A 7,841-nucleotide genomic window follows, 5' to 3' on the forward strand; every position below is an offset into this window, starting at 1 on the left:
AGAGTTGTTAGTGTATTTTAAATCATTGGTAATTATAAGTGTCTTAATTTTGTATCTTTGGCCCTTTTTTACAGTTTATCTACAAGAAGATAAGGCAAAGTTGACAGATTACGCAAATTGTTAAATTTAAATGGAACTATAGAATATACTCGATCATATCATTTTTACATTACTCATGTTTGTTATCACTTTTTTATTTCCATTACAGGAAAAGATGGTAAGTATTGTAAGAATCAAATTCCGTATTGAAATAATTTGAAAAATAAAGCACGATAAAAATAAGAAAAAAAATGATAACAATAGACCAAATCAGAACATGATCGTTCCATCAAGTGTTGTCCGACATCTCGTTTCAAGTTAAACTGCAGTTAAGGATGTTTGCTGCTCAGTTTCATAATAAATCACTTTCCTGAAAACTAGTATATATTGATAGGGGGTTAATTGAAAACAAACAAAAAACAAAAATAGGTGTCAATGTGCTTGTTTTTGAGATATTAGACATTGAAATTTTGGAGGGGAAATGTTCTCTCTTAATTTTTCATAGCTTCTTCATTGACCAGTTAAAGTTCTCAAAAGCTATTACAAAATAAATGATTTTTTATAAGATTTTTACAAATGACTTAAAATCATACATGGAAAAGATTTATAAAAAGAAATATGGGGGTTTATGGGCAAATTAGTTTAAGACATTTAAATGGATAAAACCAGAGGATTTCGAAAATCTGACAAAAAGTCCAAAACATGACAAACAAAAATCCTTAATGTGCGTTAATTTGAAATATTATTCATAACCATGCAATGCATTTAGTAATAAAAGATAAATTGACATGACATGGTCTCCATTTTCTCTATACAATTTGAAAAAATTAAAATTTGAAGAAGATAATGGGGTCTCTGATTGAATCGATCATGTTTATTCTGCACTCATTAGATACGCCATGCTTGTATAAACCGTTGATTGTGACTTATATTTATATAATCGTTTTTCTTTCATTATAATGAATTTAAAAAGAATCTTCATTGAAAAAAGAAATAATCGTATGACTTGTTCAATAGTATAACCTTGTTTATTAAAAAAAAAATTTTTATATTTGTACAGGATATTATGATTTACGTGTTCAGTATGATGGGAAGAATGTACAAAATAGAAGATTCTACGAAGCTGGTAAATATCTAATCACTTTTTAAAACCAAAAAGCGTGAATATTTATTCTGGAAAACATCATTGACAGTTTTTGTATTGACTTTGAATTAACTTACTGTTACTGTGACAACTCTAATGTCAACTGTTGTATTACAAATGTTTTTTGCTAGTTCTTGTTCGTGCTGGTGTCGTACTCGTATGTTGTAACTGATTCCAACAATTTTGATATGATGCGTTGTATTTGATTCAGTAAAGATAACGGACAAAATTTGACCTTTAGCTTTTTTTTTTGAATTATTTCACATTTCAATGTCGAAACCTTTTATAGCTGACTATAATGAATTTAAACATCATTCAAAAAGCATACGATGAACTTCAGTCAATAAACAAGTGTTTGTTTGACCTCTGGTCGGTTGTTGTTGTATTTGCAGGCAATCACAACACGTCTCCTTTATTCTATATCGTGAATGATAAAAGTCTTGTGTTTGTCATATGATTGGTAAATAATTAGAGTCGTTATATATGCTTCAAATTTAAAACAACTCCTTAATGTTGGTATACATGTAACTATGGCAATATCGGGATAATTTATTCATATTGACAAATTGAACTGTGCAATTAATGCGAACAAGCCATAACGTTATGTTTTAGTTGAGCGACTTAATTGAACAAGTAGTCTTCATATTTTGTCGATCATAGTACTTATTAGTTTGTACTCGAGGTCATTCAAATATGCATTAACGTATAGGGTAAATTAAACATGTAATTAGATTTTCAATAGAAATTTTATCTATAAGAAAATCTTTCCAAACAATAAACTATAAATAATACATAATAGATATCAGAAAATATGGTATGAGTGCTAATGAGACAACAGTCCTTCCAAGTCAATATTTGTCAAAGAAAAATCTTCACAGGTCAAAGCACCGTCTTCAACACCGTTTTGATTTGAATTATTACAGCTTTCTTAAAAAAACATTCTATCAATTTTTCCTAAACAAATTTGGATTTTCAAAAAGTGCATGTAACAATTAAGACATTTTATTGAACATACATACAATCAGATGATGATGGAATGATTGATTGGGGACTAAAAAATGTACATGTCATGGTACCTGTATGATTTATGTACTACAGTTATCTATAAACTAAAAAAAAAACACCTTTCAAAGGGAAACTTGACCGCCAATGGTCATGTCGAAAAAAAATGAACATATGCCCTCCAAAGACATAACAGCTTCTGTTTTTTTTGGGTTTTATTATCTTACTAAAACATGCATTGCATATGTTTGCTTTTTTATGATTTTGTTTACTTTATCATGTTTATAAATGTACATCCTGTACATTATGAATCATCAATTGTCACCCTTCTTATCTTATGACGTTCTTTTTTTTTTCAGACAAGTACAATATAAACAACGCTGTAAAAAAATTCCTTCATCAAAAGGATCAGAACAGTAGACATCCCTATTGGAACAGAAGACCTTAAAGTGGCACATGTTAGATCAAATGAAATATCCGTAGCCGACTGTAAATCATCGTAATATAGAGAAGGGATTTCTTAACTCAACATTTTAACATATTTATTGTAATATATTACAATAATAAATGTATCGTTATATGCAAGATGTTGTTGTTGTTTTATTTCTAAATAACAGTAAGACGTATAAGGTTTACATGTATGCTTCATTGTTTGTTAATTTGTTGTTTAATGTCCAGGAATCAATGATACATGCGTAATACATACAAAATAAATGCTTGAAATTTCACCAAAAAGATTCCAGATCTACTTTCAACACACAAGTCTTTCAATAGTCAAAACTCATCGTCAAATACTCATACAAATGTGGCCTAGTTCACAAAGTTAAATATGTTTAACTGCATAATCAAACTTTCATAGGAATGAAATGTATACATAAGAAGATTGGTACCTTTGATAACTTTTATGATGAGAAAAAACAGTTGGAGTCCCTCAGAAAAAATATAATTAGTAATCCCTTAAATCTTTCAATATATAGTATGTATGCTACCGTTAATAACAAATATGTGGATAAATATAAATGTTTCAACAATCTTTCAACACGGGTTAAACAAATCGCAGAAACTACAAACGATGAAAGTGATTTCCAATAAAGAAGAGAAAATGTGTCAAAGAAACAATAATAGAAACCCCCATGATTCGAACACAAGTTGAAAATAACAAAGTATGCATAGAAATTATGAACGAATACAGACCATGAGACGTTAACGTCATATTGTGAAAAGCGTACTATGCAGTACGGGCTTCCTGCATTGTGACAAGCCGTACGGTGACCTATAGTTGTTTATTTCTGTGTCATTTGGTCTCTGGCAAAGAATTGGCACAATGGTAATCATACCAGATCTATTTATTTATATAGAAACACAGACAACAATTAACAACATAAAAGACACCTGTTCGCAATTACATGCAACATGCATCAGAGTTATACTCATAAGAGCAGCACGATGGGTGCTGCTACAGATAATAAGAAGAGTTTATCATTCTAGCAATTGAGAGCGCATCGAGTTTCTTGTCGGGACGTGTTGCCCAGTTTTTTCTCTTAGTATTGTGTTTTTATGTCTACTTGTTTTCCGTGGTTTTTGAAAATGTCTGTACCAAGTCGGAATTTTGCAGTTTTTATTAACTTGTTCTATTAATTATAAAAACGACAAAATTAGTTTACTCGCGTAGTGGTATTCTTAAACATTGTAAAGATTTTTTTTTTTTTTTTTTAAATAATTCTAATATAACTTTCGATTGTTTAACCCTATATACCACTAATCTCCATGAGAAATTATAATGGTTTTGAATCAACATTGAACGACAAAACTTCTTCCTATGAGACTCAATTTTAATGACAAAACTTTCGATAATTTTTATTGTCCGAAAATATTTCATAGTACTATAGTCGATTTCGTGTTGCTAATATAAAAAAGAAGATGTGGTATGATTGCCAATGAGAAGAATATCCACAAAAGACCGAAATGACACAAACATTAACAACTATAGGTCACCGTACGGCCTTCATCAATGAGCAAAGCCTATACCGCATAGTCAGCTATACAAGGCCCTGATAAGACAATGTAAAACAATTCAAACGAGAAAACTAACGGCCTCATTTATGTAAAAAAAAATGAACGAAAAACAAATATGTAACACATAAACAAACGACAACCACTGAACTACAGGCTCCTGACTTGGGACAGGCACATACATACATAATGTTGCTAAACCTTCATATTTCCTTTTTGTATTTGTGTACTATTCTTTGGCTGTTTTCTTTTTTAGCCATGACATTGTCAGTTTATTTTTGATTAATGAGTTTGAATATATTTCTGGTATCGGTCGCCCCTCTTTTAATTATTTATATCATTGTCGACTTTTGTAAAATAAACCATAAGGAATTGGGAAAGAATAGCAAAAATCCATGTTACGTCACTTCATCTTTATAAATACTGGAGGGGTTGGAAAAGTGTAACAAAAATCAGTACAATGTCATTCTTGTACGAAGGAGTTCATTTATACTTTAATTTCAAGATTGGTTCTAAATTTATCAACGGACCTTCTGAATTCAAATGTTCTAATTAATAAAACGTATGTTATCTTTCTTTAGCAAGGGCGTTTTCTGAATACTCAACTATCATTAAAAGATCTTATAACTAGATGTTTCAAAGCGACACAAATAGTCTTGTCCCAAAAAGTTGAAAAATCTGCAATTTCAATATACACGCATGTGGACACAAACATCTTGAAACTATATGGCACCGACAACTTCGATGCGGGGCCATAAACATGCATAACCCACTGTTTTGCAACTCTGTTCTGATGGTTTTTAACTTATCATATATTGGCAGAAAAATAATGATATAAATGTACCCCATGGTAAAAGTAATTTTCCCAAATATTTACTCATTTAACTTGAAGAATTGTATTAGCCGTGTAACATGAATTTTGTTTTTAAAAAGTAAAATTAAAAAAAAAATTAATAAAATCCGAGGAAAATACAAAACGGAAAGTCCATACTCAAATGGCAAAATTAAATGATAGAACACATCAAATGAATGAACTGTAATATTCCTTTCTTGGTACAGGCATTTTCAAATGTAGAAAATATTGGATTGAAACTGGTTGTATTGCGCTTAACTTCACTCTTGTGTCACAGTCGCATCGAATTCCATTAGTTTTTGAACGATGCGTGGACAAAACAGACAAAATAGTCAAACAATGGTTATAACAGTCATCACAGTGTTACAATCGCAAAACAAACCAATAGTTTCCAAAAAAGTTCAAAAATCATCTATCATATAAAATACACAGTAATTTTTTAACGTGTTTGGCGTCAGAAAATGTAAACGACACAAAGGAAGAAATTTTCTCGTTCAATGTGTATTCAAAACAATTATAATTTCACAATGGGAATGGTGGTGTGCAGGGTTAAAAATCAAAAGTTGTGTAAGAATTAATTTCGACAAAAGACCGTGATTTAAAATTAACCAGAAGTTCTTTAGAATTTATAAGAATCCATATATGGTTAATAATTTAAGTTTTTTGTGTATAATTCGGAGTTTAGTATGACGTCAATTATCACTGTACTAGTATGCATATTTTTTAGGGGTCAGCTGACAGCTACTGGTTAGGAATTTCTCGCTACGTTGAAGACCCATTCGGCTGTTGTCTGCTCTATGGTCGGGTTGTTGTCGCTTTGACACATTCACCATTTCCTTTCTCAATTCTATTAATACCACTACGCGAGTAAAATAATTTTGTCGTTTGTCGTTGAAAGTATAATCAAGTTTATAATAGAATAATAACGATGACATATACTAGAACAATAATATAAAAACGGGATATTTGATCTGCTTATCAAATGCTCCTAGTATGTATCCACTGTTTCACGTTATTGTCGCATGATTTCTCTAACAATATTGCAAAGCATTTTGAAGTCAGTCTGCTAATTCCGTTAAATAAAACTCAGTGATTTTATATTTACATTGTGTCCTAGATCCAATGTACTCGTTCAGTGTAAGTTCCTGTTGTGTTTATATGTCTTCTGATTGAGGTAAGCCATTTCAATTGATATTTTTAGTGTGTCTTTCTATTATGTGATATTACAGTATTTTTTCAGATAAGGGTAACGATTCGGTATTATTAAAACGTTTAAATCTGCTATAATTGTTTCCACCTAACCTTAGTCATGAAAATAATTTCCATTAGTTGTCGTTTATTGTTATGTTACATTAATGTTTTTCGTTTCTTGCATTTCATGTAGACGTTACCTTTGGTGTTCCAGTATGAATGGTTTTACACTAGTAAATATTTACCAAAGGTAGCAGGATTATAGTTTAGTACGCCAGACGCGTCTACATAAGATTCATCAATGACACTCAATCAGAATATTTATGAAGCTAAACAAGTACAAAGTTGAAGAATATAGAAATTGTTGGGGCCCTATTTAGTCTGCTTTGTGATATCAGAGGCATTTCGGTGTTAGCAAAGTATCAGAGTTGGAGACCGTGTGTTGACTTTTAATAGTTGACTTTGATAAATTGTTACTTTGATGTAAAGTTGTCACATTTTCACTCATACCATATCTTCTTATATCCAATTATTAATATTCAAATGTCTAGGCTCATCTAATATCCTCGCAGAAAAAAACCAATATGTGCTTTCCTATTAACATGATTAAAAATTAGTTTTCAACAAGAACAATCGTTTAAAAACAATTTTACCTTTATTGATATACAGTGAAACCTGTTTAAACTGAATTTCTACGAGACTTCAGATTGTGTCCGATTTTTGCCGAATTTCGGTTTAATCAGGTTCACAACGCATACAATTTGATATTACGGTGCTTAAGAACATGTTTGGTTTATACAGGTTTTTCGGTTTATGCATGATTCTGTTTAGTCCGGTTTCACTGTATGAGAGTTTCTGTTAATATTTCTCCTGTATCTTTGGCCTTTCTTCTTTTCCAGTAGTGGATCTTTTTAACACGTGTTGTAAAAGTTTTTGTACATTCACATTGATTCATATATTCATTTCTGAAAACCCGTACATTATCAAACCATAGATTTTAATTTTTTTCAACATGTTGGACGAGTCATATGATTTCTAATTATGTGGGTTTTTTTAAGGACTGAAAAATATTGATCTCAACATAATCTATACTTTCTATTACGAAAATGCTCAAAGGCTAGGAGGAGGGTTGGGAACCATCTCACATGTTTAACCACGCCATTGTCGTGATTGTCTAAAATCATGAGGATGTAATTCAGGGGTTGTCGTTTGTTGATGTGTTACATATTTGTTTTTCGTTCATTTTTTGTATATCAATTGGGCCGTTATTTTTCTCGTTTGAATTGATTTTCATTTGTTATTTCGGGGCCTTTTATAACTGACTATGCGGTATGGGTTTTACTCATTGTTGAAGACCGTAGGTGACGTGTAATGGTTATATTTTTGACATTTGGTCTCTTGTAGAGCGGTGTCTTTTTTGCAATCATACAACATTTTTTTCATATTAAACATGTGAAGTCTTAATTCCTGAAATAGGCCACAAAGTATGTGCCTGTAATAATGAGCCTTGGCTATTTGGACGACGATGTGCAGGATTTCAATTGTTTCTGTTTTAATTCCATTATAGTGAAGACGATTTAGTTAGTGATACATTTGTTT

Source organism: Mytilus trossulus, chromosome 14 (genome assembly GCF_036588685.1).
Source record: "Mytilus trossulus isolate FHL-02 chromosome 14, PNRI_Mtr1.1.1.hap1, whole genome shotgun sequence".
NCBI lineage: Eukaryota > Metazoa > Mollusca > Bivalvia > Mytilida > Mytilidae > Mytilus > Mytilus trossulus.